The 13,235-nt window shown below is 31.8% G+C and overlaps 1 long non-coding RNA gene across 1 annotated transcript; it reads right to left on the reverse strand.

Annotated features, from left to right (window-relative positions):
• Window positions 1-312: 312 nt before the first annotated feature.
• On the reverse strand, window positions 313-1,917 carry LOC144194541 (uncharacterized). The gene is made up of 4 exons (XR_013325913.1): window positions 1,717-1,917; window positions 1,547-1,628; window positions 1,458-1,474; window positions 313-1,196 (listed from the first exon to the last, which is right to left on the reverse strand). It is a non-coding gene; the product is annotated as an uncharacterized LOC144194541 (long non-coding RNA).
• Window positions 1,918-13,235: the final 11,318 nt, after the last annotated feature.

The raw sequence follows: 13,235 nt of genomic DNA on the forward strand, positions 1-13,235 counted from the left end.
TCAAAGTGCTGGGGTCTTGGGTTCGATTCCCTGTCATGCCTATCAGTATGTAGTTATACACAAAAATTTATTAAACATCATCAATCTTTTTTGTTGTTGTTTTTTTAGAGAAAAAAAGCCTTACTATATATGGGCACTTTATTTTAATATAAAGTCTTACTATACATGGTCATATTTTTAACTCTTACAATATATGTTTTTATGTTATTTTCTTTGTTTTTTTAAACAATAAAAAGCTTTACAATACAAATTAAGGCCTAACTATACAAAATAGAACCACTTTTTACAATTTAACAAACTTTTACACAAATACTCACAAAAAACAACTTCCAAAAACAATAGCAGCAACGACTCCATCGCGTTAGCCTATTAGCCGTTAGCCGTGACCTTTGACAAAGTTTGAAAAGTGGAGCACTCGCTAAAGTATGTTAGCTGGCCAGAGATTTGCACAAAAAACAACAGGCCAAATAAAGCTGTACTACATTTAAATCTGGACACGGCACCCCTACTTAAAATTCACAGTCTTTCTAGGTAAATAGGCCAAACCTTTTGGGTTTTTATTATGGGATGTAGAAAGGTGAACGTTTTCAAATGCTCAACTTTACGCGTTAATTGTTGACACATTTATTCAAAAAACTTGATTGGAACTTTAACAGTACAAAGGAATATATTTATATTGGTTAGCTAAAAGAAAAGGACCAATCCAGACATGATTTTAGACATTTTCCTCATTTTTTTTGCATCCAGATGTACTGCAGACAGACTTGTGGCTTTTTTTGTTGTTGTTGTTGTTGCTGAAGAGCTTCCCAAAGGATCAGTTTGGCATCAGATGTGGAGACTTGTGAGTGTACATTTTGTGTTTGCTTCTTCGTTTTTTTGTTGAAAGCTCCAGGAAAGATTTTGTTTGGTTGGCTTAGCAAACTTTGCAAAAGTTAGTTGAGATTTCAATGTCAGCGTTCAATCTTTTGCTTTCAAAAAAAGACTTCATCACATAACAATAGGGTGTTGAGAAAAAAACAAAACAATACAAAACAAAACAATTTTACACCAAAAAAGAGCAACGCCAATACAACGCGGCTTGACTATATCATGGATTTTTTTCTGGGGGATTTTTTTTAATGACATTTTTTTGTTTATAGTTCATAAAAATGTTGAAACTTGCAAGCAGAAGACACTCCCTCATTCTTGGCTTGTTACTAGAACAAACAACAACAAAAATGTAAAAAAATCTTTTAAAAAAACCTTTTTTATCATAAAAATGTGAAAATATGCACTGTAATTCGCAAGTGGAAGCCACTCCACTTGTTCCTAGAACTCAGCATTGAAGTAAAAAACATTGTAAGAAAATGTAAAAAAAAATTGTACAAAAAAGTTTTTAAAAAAGTTTAAAAAAAAAACATTTTTTATCATAAAAATATGAACATCTGCACTGTAATTTGCAAGTGGAAGACACTCACCTGTCCTCCGCTTGTTTCTAGAATGCAGAAATGAAGTAAAAGACATTGTAAAAAATATTTTAAAAATGTACAAAAAATGTAAAAAACACCTTTTTAATCATAAAAATGTGAAAATCTGCGCTGTAATTCGCAAGTGGAAGTCACTCCCCTGTCCTCCGCTTGTTTCTAGAACTCAGAAATGAAGTAAAAAACATTGTAAAAAAAAATGTCAAAAAATGTACGAAAACTTTTTTAAAAAGTTAAAAAAAAACTTTTTTACCATAAAAATGTGAAAATCTGCGCTGTAATTCACAAGTGGAAGCCACTCCCCTGTCCTCCGCTTGTTTTTAGAATGCAGAAATGAAGTAAAAGACATTGTAAAAAAATATTTTAAAAATGTACAAAAAAATGTAAAAAAGATACCTTTTTAATCATAAAAATGTGGAAATGTGCACTGTAATTCGCAAGTGGAAGACACTCCCCTGTCCTGCGCTTGTTTCTAGAACTCAGCAATGAAATAAAAAACATTGTAAAAAAATGTCAAAAAATGTACGAATACTTTTTTAAAAAGTTGTAAAAAACCTGTTTTTACCATAAAAATGGGAAAATCTGCGCTGTAATTCACAAGTGAAAGCCACTCCCCTGTCCTCCGCTTGTTCCTAGAACTCAGAAATGAAGTAAAAAAACATAGTAAAAAAAGTTTTAAAAAAACGTATAAAAAAGTTTTTAAAAAGTTAAAAATAACGTTTTTAATCATAAAAATGTGAACATATGCACTGTAATTCACAAGTGGAAGCCACTCTCCTGTCCTCTGCTTGTTTCTAGAACTCAGCACTGAAGTAAAAAACATTGTAAAAAAATATTTTAAAAATGTACAAAAAATGTAAAAAACATACCTTTTTAATCATAAAAATGTGAAAATCTGCGCTGTAATTCGCAAGTGGAAGACACTCCCCTGTCTTCCGCTTGTTTCTAGAACTCAGAAATGAAGTAAAAAACATTGTAAAAAAAAAAATTAAAAAAAATGTACGAAAACTTTTTTAAAAAGTTAAAAAAAAACTTTTTTTACCATAAAAATGTGAAAATCTGCGCTGTAATTCACAAGTGGAAGCCACTCCCCTGTCCTCCGCTTGTTTCTAGAATGCAGAAATGAAGTAAAAGACATTGTAAAAAAATATTTTAAAAATGTACAAAAAATGTAAAAAACATACCTTTTTAATAATAAAAATGTGAAAATCTGCGCTGTAATTCGCAAGTGGAAGACACTCCCCTGTCCCCCGCTTGTTTCTAGAACTCAAAAATGAAGTAAAAAACATAGTAAAAAAAGTTTTAAAAAAACGTACAACAAAGTTTTTTAAAAAGTTAAAAATAATGTTTTTATCATAAAAATGAGAACATATGCACTGTAATTCACAAGTGGAAGCCACTCCCCTGTCCTCCGCTTGTTTCTAGAACTCAGCACTGAAATAAAAAACATTGTAAAAAAATATTTTAAAAATGTACAAAAAATGTAAAAAACATACCTTTTTAATCATAAAAATGTGAAAATCTGCGCTGTAATTCACAAGTGGAAGTCACTCCCCTGTCCTCCGCTTGTTCCTAGAACTCAGCACTGAAGTTAAAAACATTGTAAAAAAAATGTCAAAAAAATGTACGAAAACGTTTTTAAAAAGTTTTAAAAAAACTTTTTTACCATAAAAATGTGAAAATATTCACTGTAATTCGCAAGTGGAAGCCACTCCCCTGTCCTCCGCTTGTTCCTAGAACTCAGAAATGAAGTAAAAAAACATTGAAAAAATGTTTTAAAAAATGTACAAAAAATGTAAAAAAAAATACATTTTTTATCCTAAAAATGTGAAAATCTGCGCTGTGGATGCCACTCCCTGTCTTCTGCTTGTTTCTGTAACTCAGCACAGAAGTAAAAAAAAATGTTTAAAAAAAAGTTGAAAAAAAACTTAAATCATAAAAATGTGAAAATCTGTGCTATAAATTGCAAGTGGAAGTACTCTGCTTGATTCTAGAACTCAGCACTGAAGGAAAAAAAATGTAAAAAGAAGTACAAAAATTGTAAAAAAAAAAAAGTTTTGCGTTTATCGCGGCCATGTTTAGTCTACATTAACCGCAATAATCGAGAGATTACTGTAGAAGCCATCACAAGAGGTGACACTCCCAAAAAAATTAAAATCGGTCAACTTCAGATCATAACACGTGTGTTCGCTAGAACTGCCACTTTTGTTTGGGACTTGTGCCACGGTGAGTCAACTTTGAAGTGAATAAGTGCAGACTTTTGAAATCAAAGGTACCCACGACTGTCGCCAGCATCTGGAAAGAGCAGATGCTCCTGTCACTAATTTGCTGGGCTCCTTAATGCTTTCTGCTCACTGCAAACATCTGGCAGGATTTTGGAACATCTCACCTGCCGTAACCTCACCAATTAGACCTTTTTTCCCTCCTTGAGTGTCTGATGCAATTCATCGAAGAAAAAAAAACACACAGAAAACACTAACCGTATTTTCCGGAGTTGCACTAGCCAAAGAATATTTCATGTGGGCCGGACCATTTTAGATGTAATATTTAGATATTTTTTTTTTGTTATAAATGGATTAAAATAACTGGATTAAAAGCCCTGAATATTCAGTTTTTTATAGATCTAAAACAATGTTTATTTTAGCTTTTTTAAATATATTTTTAGATTTTACATAATGATTTTTGAACTAAAAACACAGAAAAAATGTTTAAAAAATGACAATTATCAATCAGGAAATTTAATATACATCTATACCAGGGGTGGGATAACTTCTCGGCCCTGGGGCCATATTGACTTTAAAAATTTGACAGATGGGCGGGGTCAGCACAAGATAAGATACATATAAAAAAGTGCATCCGTTAACAGTACATATGAAACATGAACAGAAAAAAAGGACTAAAGTATTAACATACTCGTCACTCATCATTAAAGTCAAAAGTATAAAGTGTAAAGTAAATTACAAGTAATTTAAACAAGATAGAAGGGCTGTAAAACACGAAAAACAAATAAAATTAGACAGAGCTACTGCCACTGGCTTCCACGTGACGGCGCCATCTTGGGGTAAAAATCAATCAATAAATATATATTTTTCTTAATTTAAAATTGGACAACGTCTGACAATGTCTGATCTATAGTCTTCATAATATATATCTAGATCTATAATCTTCTTAAATTGATTTCACATAGGCCGGACCATTTTAAATGTAATATTTAGATGTTTGTTATTAATAAATGGACTAAAATAACTGGATTTAAAAGCCCTGAATATTCAGTTTTTTTTATAGATCTAAAACAATGTTTATTTTAAAATATATTTTTGATTTTACGAAATAATTTTTGACCTAAAAACACCAAAAAAATGTCTTAAAAAATTACAATTATCAATTTAAAAGGGGGAAAATCAGTAAATTTAATATACATCTATACCCTTCATTTTAATTTAATCCTAAAACACAAATTCAGCACTCATGATTGACTTTCCCGGGCTTTTACCTATTTTTAAATATTTTTTTTAGATTTTACAAAAGGATTTTTGCAATAAAAACACAGAAAAAATGTCTTAAAAAATTCCAATTATCAATATAAAAGGGGAAAATCAGTAAATCCAATATACATCTATACTCTTCATTTAAATTTGATCCTAATACAGAAAGTCAGCACTCATAACTTACCTTCCCGGGCCACAAAAAATGATACGCCGAACCAAATTTGGCCCCCGGGCCTCCACTTTACCACCTGTACCTTACATCAATCATCACCACGACCTATTTTCTACAAAAAAAATCTTAATACTGAGCCTCCTGTGTAGCAAAAGGCAAAGCAATTGTACACTGAATTATGCAGTTTAACGGTTAGCAATGTAGCGCTATTACCCAGACCCTACGGGGTGATCAGGCCTCTCAGGTTATTGATTACAACCCCTCCCGCGTATCCCCGCAACCCCCCCACCAAATCTCTCAAAAGCAGATTGCCAACAATCAAGATTTATCACTGGCTATCTACTATTATTATCCGAGCAAGGACGCTACCGGGGAGGCTTTTTTGTTGGATTTGTCATGGCCGAGGACATAATAAGCTTCACTCTAGTGCTTAAAATGATTGCGCCGGACAATTTGTGCAGAACACGGATTGATCGTTAACTCAAAAACGTGGAGGAGGAGGCCACCGAATTTACAACGCTGGCTTAAAAAGTGGCGTATTAGTTGGGAGAATGCTCTTGATCGCCTCTCAAGTGGAACAACAAGTTGACGGTCGATCATGTGGGGGGAGTTAGAAGACTTTAAATTTAATAATGGGAATATGGTTTGTAATAGAGGAGAATGGGATTTTTTTGGGGCGGTGGAGTCGCTTTAAGTCAAAAAATTGGGGGGATATTGAAGGGGAAAGATGGTTACATTGATTTAGGAAAGTTAGTAAAGTCAATTTGAGGTAAGAGGAATTATGTTTTTGTTTGTTGGCTCCTCCCACTGGAAAATGATTGGATGGTCAATGGTAGTTAATGACGTAAATAGACATATGTGGACTGTAAGGGTTAAAAAGAAGGGGGAATAAAAAAATAGTGTTTTTTTATAAGAAATTGGCAATATTTTGTGTTTTTTGTCTTATACTGTGAAGAAGAAATGGTTTTAAAGTAGGAATGTTAATTTTATTATTGTGAAATAAAGTTATTACAAGATTTTTCTTTTAAAACAGACAAGTATAAGGCAATTTTCCAATTATTTTGTGTTTTTTGTGTTTTTTTTCTACACTGTGGAGCGAAAATGGTTTTAAAGTAGGAATGTTAATTTTGTTATAGTGAAATAGTTATTACAAGCATTTTTTTACAAAACAGACAAATGTAAGGCAATTTTGCAAACAAATTAACAATATTTTTAAAGTTTTTTATCTTATACTGTGAAGCAAAAATAGTATTAAAATAGGAAAGTTAATTTTATTATTGTGAAGTAAAGTTATTACAATATTTTTAAATCAGACAAATACAAGGCATTTTTTTTAACAAATTACCAATATTTTGTGTATTTTTTTTGTTTTACACTGTGGAGCAAAAATTCCATTAAAATGGTAATTTTAGTGTTATTATTGTGCAACAAAGTTATTGCAAGAACTTATTTTAAAAACAGACAAATATAAGGCCTTTTTCTTAACAAATTACGGATATTTTGTGTTTTTTTGTCTTGCACTGAGGAGCAAAAATTGTATTAAAATAGGAATGTTAATTTTACTATTGTGGAACAAAGCTATTACAAGAACTCTTTTTAAAACAGAAAAATATAAAGCAATTTTCCTAACAAATTACCCCTTTTTTGTGTTTTTTTTTTGTCTTACGCTGTGGAGCAAAAAAAATAAAATAAGAATATTAATTGTATTATTGTGAAAAAAATATTTTTTTTAAACCACACAAAAATAAGTCAATTCCTAACCCATTTAAAATCATAAAATAAAACAAAAGTGAATAGAAACTTATTACATTGACTACTTACACATCTATTATATATTACCTACTTATTTGTCTATTTGTTGTTTTTTTGTGTGCATTTTACGGTAAAACCTTTAAATCTCATTCTAATTCACAACAACAACAAAAGCATTCAATTCAACTCCCTTCAATTCACAGAACAAAATAAAAGCCTGCGTAATACATTTCTAAAAAAATAATTGAAAAAAAAATCTGACCTCCAAATAACACAATAAAACCCATAAAAAACCTTCATTTTAGCAGCTGCCGCATCTCAGCCACTTTTTTTCCCAAAACATACCCAAGGATTGGTCATTGGCCGGCAATTCCGTTTACTTTTTGCGTCCTTGAATTTGGCCAAAGACGATTGGACGTTGGGAAAGTATTGTTTACGCTCATTAGTCTGGAACGTGTAATCAAGATGTATTAAGGTCCCCGACATGCAGTAATGATGTTAGCCTCCTCCTTGGTGTGCTTGTAATCCCCTTCTAATGCCGCCAGTATCATTTATTCCCCAAAGACCCTCGGCTGAGGTAATTGCATGTACAAGGTTGATGTGTCTACGAGGGCCAATCAAATTTGAGACAAAAAAAATCAAGCTTGCAGGAGTCAAAACGGGTGGCAAAGTCATGGAAAAAGTCAGTGGTGAATCTAATGCAAGGGAGTCGGACTAGGGCCACTTTAATGTCAACTTGATTTCACGTGGGCCGGACCATTTTTGATAGAATATTTAGATTTTTTTTTTTGGAATGGATTCAAAGAACTTGATTAAAAGCCCGGAATATTCAGTTTTTTTATAGATCTAAAACAATGTTTATTTTAGCTTTTTTTTAAATATAGTATTAGATGTTACAAAATTTTTGAACTAAAAACAGTAAAAAATGGATTTAAAAAAATCAATTATAGATTTAAAAGGGGGAAAATCAGGAAATTTAATATACATCTATACATATACATTTAATTTTAGATTTTACAAAATGATTTTTGAACTAAAAATTCAAAAAAATGATTTAAAAATGACAATTATTGATTTAAAAGGGGAAAATCATGGAATGTAATATCCATCGATACTCTTCATTTGAATTTGATCCTAAAACAGAAAGTCAGCACTCATGATTTACTTTCCCGGGCCATACAAAATGATGCAGCGGGCCAGATTTGGCCCCCGGGCCGCCACTTTGACACAGGATCTAATGAGTGATAATAATAATAATAACATTGCATGCTAAACTTGAAAATGGACTGAAATGGACGTCAATTGTTCTTAATAGATAAATTATATGATTTTTAAAACTTTAAATCTCATATTATACTTGTATAATGACAATAAAAGGATCCAATTCAATACAATTCATAAACATACATAAATAATATGTAGTACCCCTGAATTAGCAATTATTTACACAGACAATAATCAGACAGGTCAGTTGTTGTGATTTTCAAGCCAACTTTTACTGTAATCAATTCACACAAAAACATAATACATATACAATTACACCCATATACATATAAATATATTAACAACCCGTTATAACCCAAAACAATGTACTCGTTGCATAAACGGTCATAACTTGTGACTTATGTAACTTGTGTTACCTTTTGTTTTCCAACTTAGAAAAGTCCTTAGCTAGTTAGCAGGGCAAGTAAAGGAATCTCGATAGCATAGCTAAGCTTCATTTGCTAAGACCGTCATACACACATACACAATTCAATGCTAACGCTAATGGCGGCCGAGGGTACGTTGCTAATGCTATTATCATTTGCTACGACCGTCATCACACATACAAATCACAATGCTAACGCTAATGGCGGCCGAGGGTACGTTGCTAATGCTATTACATGTGCTCTACCCGAGGCTCGTGAAATCTCAATAGCATAGCTTCCTTTGCTTCGACCGTCATATACTTACTGCACACTATCATGCTAACGCCATAATGGCGGCCGAAGCTAGTTTGCTAAATGCTATACATGACTCGCACATTCACGCACACATATCAAAAGTAAACAAACATTAATAAACCTTATCTTCTTTCTCACATGCTAAACATTGTCTCTTGCAAACCCCACACTCAATCGGTCTCTACAACAAAACAACATACCTTTAAACACGGGGAAATAATCAGACAGGCCAGTTGTTGTTGTCTTCAAGCCAACTTTTACTGTAAGCAGTGGTGTCGAACCTACGGCCCGCGGGCCGGATCCGGCCCGTCTGACGGTTTGGTCCGGCCCGGGGAAAAAAGCTGCATTGTATTAAAAAAAAAAAAAAAAATCTTTAAAAAATGGAGTTCTTGTATTATCCGCTAAGGGGGCGCAGTGTTTTAGTACGTGCAGACAACATGAATTGACATTTATTTATGTTCTTATGTTATTCTCTTGTTCATAATATATTGTTCATAATGTAAAAGGAAAATTCTTTTAATAAACATTTTGATAATTTACTCATTTTTGCACTAATTATTAGTATTAGTGACTAATACAAAGGAAAAAAAGTGGTCTTATTGTTAGTTCTATGTAATTTTGCAATGAGTTTACTGGTCCGGCCCGCTTGATCTCAAATTAAGTAGTATTTGGCCCGCCGATCAAAACAATACAGGTTTTTACACATATTTTTAGCTCTACACACATCTTGTCCATCTTTCCTCCTTTTTTAATACAAAAGAAAACACTTGCACTCATGTCCAGGTCCAAGTGAGCTTCTGTCCTCTCATCGTCAACTTGTGAGACACTTTCCCGGAACATGGAACAAAAGCTCCCATTGCCTTTGTTCACGTCTATATATATATATATTTAACATCCCCCATTTTAGGACAAGTCTTTCATTTGCTTTGATGAATATTGCATGAAACCTGCCTGGAGAGAAGCTGACCTTCAACAGACGCCTCACATTTGATGCGTCGTCGTCGTTCCGGTCCCGTGGGCGCCACTAAAGATGAACACACACAAAAAAAAATAATACCCGACGATAGCGCTGATTTTGGGGGGAAAAAGACGAGGCCTACACTATGCCACGGTGGTATTTCACAAGCCACTCGAATTGCCCTTTCTGCTTGTTGCCTTTTGGGGAGCTGTCAGATTTGGACCATCGTACTGGACGCTATTGTGATAAAGGTTAATCTGCAAGTGTCAGGTAGTGTAATGAGTGCAATATACACCCAACCACTTACTTTTACAGAATGGAATTGATTAATGTTGCTTTTTGTTGTTGTGGGACAATGCTATAACACAATGGCATTTTTGTTTTGTTTTTAGTCTGAACTTCATTATATACTATTTACATACATTATTTACTTACATTTGCATATAGTTATTCAATCATTGATTTTCTGAACTGCTTTATCTCAGCATGGGTGCTGGGGCCTATACCATATACATATACACATACATATATATACATATAAAGACATACACATACATATACATATACATATACATATATATATATATATATATATATATATATATATATATATATATATATATATATATATATATATATATATATATATATATATATATATATATATATATATATATATATATATATATATATATATATATATATATATATATATATATATATATATATATATATATATATATATATATATATATATATATATATATATATACATATATACACATATACACATACTTATATGCATATATACATATATACACATATTTACACATATATACAAATATACACTTATATACACATATATACACATATATACTCATATATACACATTTATATACACATATATACACATATATACAAATATATACACATTTATATACATATATACACACATATATACATACATGTATACACATATACACACACATATACACATATATACATATATATACACATTTATATACACATGTATACACATATATACACATATACACATATATACACGTATATACACTTATATACACATATATACTCATATATACTCATATATACACATTTATATACGAATATATACAGATATATACACACATATACACATACATGTATACACATATACACACACATATACACATATATACACATTCATATACATATATACACATATATACACACATATACACACAAACATATATACACACATATACACACAAACATATATACACACATATACACACATGTATACACATATACACACACACATATACACATATATACACATATATACACATATATACACATTTATATACACATACATGTATACACATATACACACATACACGTATACACATACACATATACACACATACACGTATACACATACACATATACACGTATACAGGTATGCACGTATACACATATACACGTATACACGTATACACATATAGACATATACACGTATACACATATACACATTTCCACATATATACTTATATACATATATACATATTTATATGTATACATTTACATATAAAACTACAAAATCAAACTAGTCCTTCCCATCGCTAGCCGTCCAATCCGTGCACTTCAGATCACAATTCGACATATTTACATCTTCAAATCATCAAAATGGCTGATCGCGGCAAGACGAGGCCATTTGTATTCTCGATAAGGTGAACCCTCAACACGTTTTAAAAAGCATCTTAGGGAAAAATGTAGCGTTACAACATCATACAAACACGTTCAAGTGTTGTTTGTGTGAGCGTTAACGAAATTGCGAATGGCTTGTTGAAGCCATTGAAAGCACAAGCGTGGCCAATTTCCAAGGGAACGGGCGGATAATCAGCATTGGAGCTAAGGCTCTCTATACATTTATCTTGGACATTCCGTGATTGGATTGGATTGGCCGAGCGTGTGGTCGTGCCTACAGATGGGCGTCATCAACATCCCGGCTGACAAAAGTCATCGACTTGCGCTTTGAATTCTAATTAAACAAGACAAACACTATTTGCGGCATGGCTTTGTGTGGACGGGCTTCGAGATGATTGGTCCTCGCCGGATTCAAGCACCGCCCGTCGTTCGTTTGTCTTTTGGAATCGCAGTACTTGTGCGAATAGAAATGTAGAATAAGTGATGTGGAGGATAGAATTTGTGTATTTTTTCCCACTAATTTAGGTTTGAAAGTTTGGGGCGGGGCTTAACAGGGTGATGAACAGAGGACACACCTTCAATATTTTAAGTTGACTACTTAGTTATTTAATACTTGTTATTTATTTATTATTTGACATGAATATTTATTGATTATTTATTTATTATTTGACACGAATATTTATTCATTATTTATTTATTATTTGACATGAATATTTATCTATCATTTATTTTTTTATCCGACATGAATATTTATCGATTATTTATTTATTATTTGACACGAACATTTATTGATTATTTATTTATTATCTGACACGAACATTTATTGATTATTTATTTATTATTTGACACGAATATTTATTTATTATTTATGTATTATTTGACATTAAAATTTATTGATTTATTTATTATTTGACATGAATATTTATTTATTATTTATTTATTATTTGACATGAATATTTATTGATTATTTATTTATTTAACGTGATTATTTATTTATTATTTAACATTATTATTTTTTGATTATTTATTTATTTAACATGATTATTTAGTTATCATTTAACATTATTATCTATCTATTATTTATTTATTCAACATGATTATTTATTGATTATTTATTGATTATTTATTATTTAACATGATAATTTACTGATTATTTATGCACTTGAATTGAATGCTTGTATTTTCATTATGCAAATATGAGATTTAAACTTTAGTTATTTAATAATTGTTGATTATTTGTTTATTATATGACATTATTATCTATCGATTATTGATTTGTTAGTTAACATGATTATTTACTGATGATTCAAAGAAAATACTCAAAGCATAAAACAATAGTAAACACATATATACATAATAGTAATACAGAATAAACCCAACACATGGGCAAAGGTAAAAAGATAAGTCGTGTTTTTTCGTGGCGCGCCATTAGCGAGCAATGGCCAAAACGCTCAGTAAACATGGCTTCATCGTAATGGCTGAGTGTTAGATGAATCAAAGTGAAGCGGAGAGCCATTAAATGGGGGCCAGGCAAAGCGACGCTGAATCAATGTGCTTGTCACATGGCCGGCCCCAGGGGTCCGCCGACTTTTTTAATCTAATTAGCCCGACGTCGCCGCTTTGGCGTCTCCTGTCCGTCAAACGCTTGCCAAGGTCAAGCTCACCTTCACAGGTCTGAAGGAAACATGGTTGCTATTCATTGATTGGACCATCGCTCTCCCATCTTATGTTTATGTTCCCAGCTCATGTTCT

Source organism: Stigmatopora nigra, chromosome 3 (assembly GCF_051989575.1).
Source record: "Stigmatopora nigra isolate UIUO_SnigA chromosome 3, RoL_Snig_1.1, whole genome shotgun sequence".
Lineage (NCBI taxonomy): Eukaryota > Metazoa > Chordata > Actinopteri > Syngnathiformes > Syngnathidae > Stigmatopora > Stigmatopora nigra.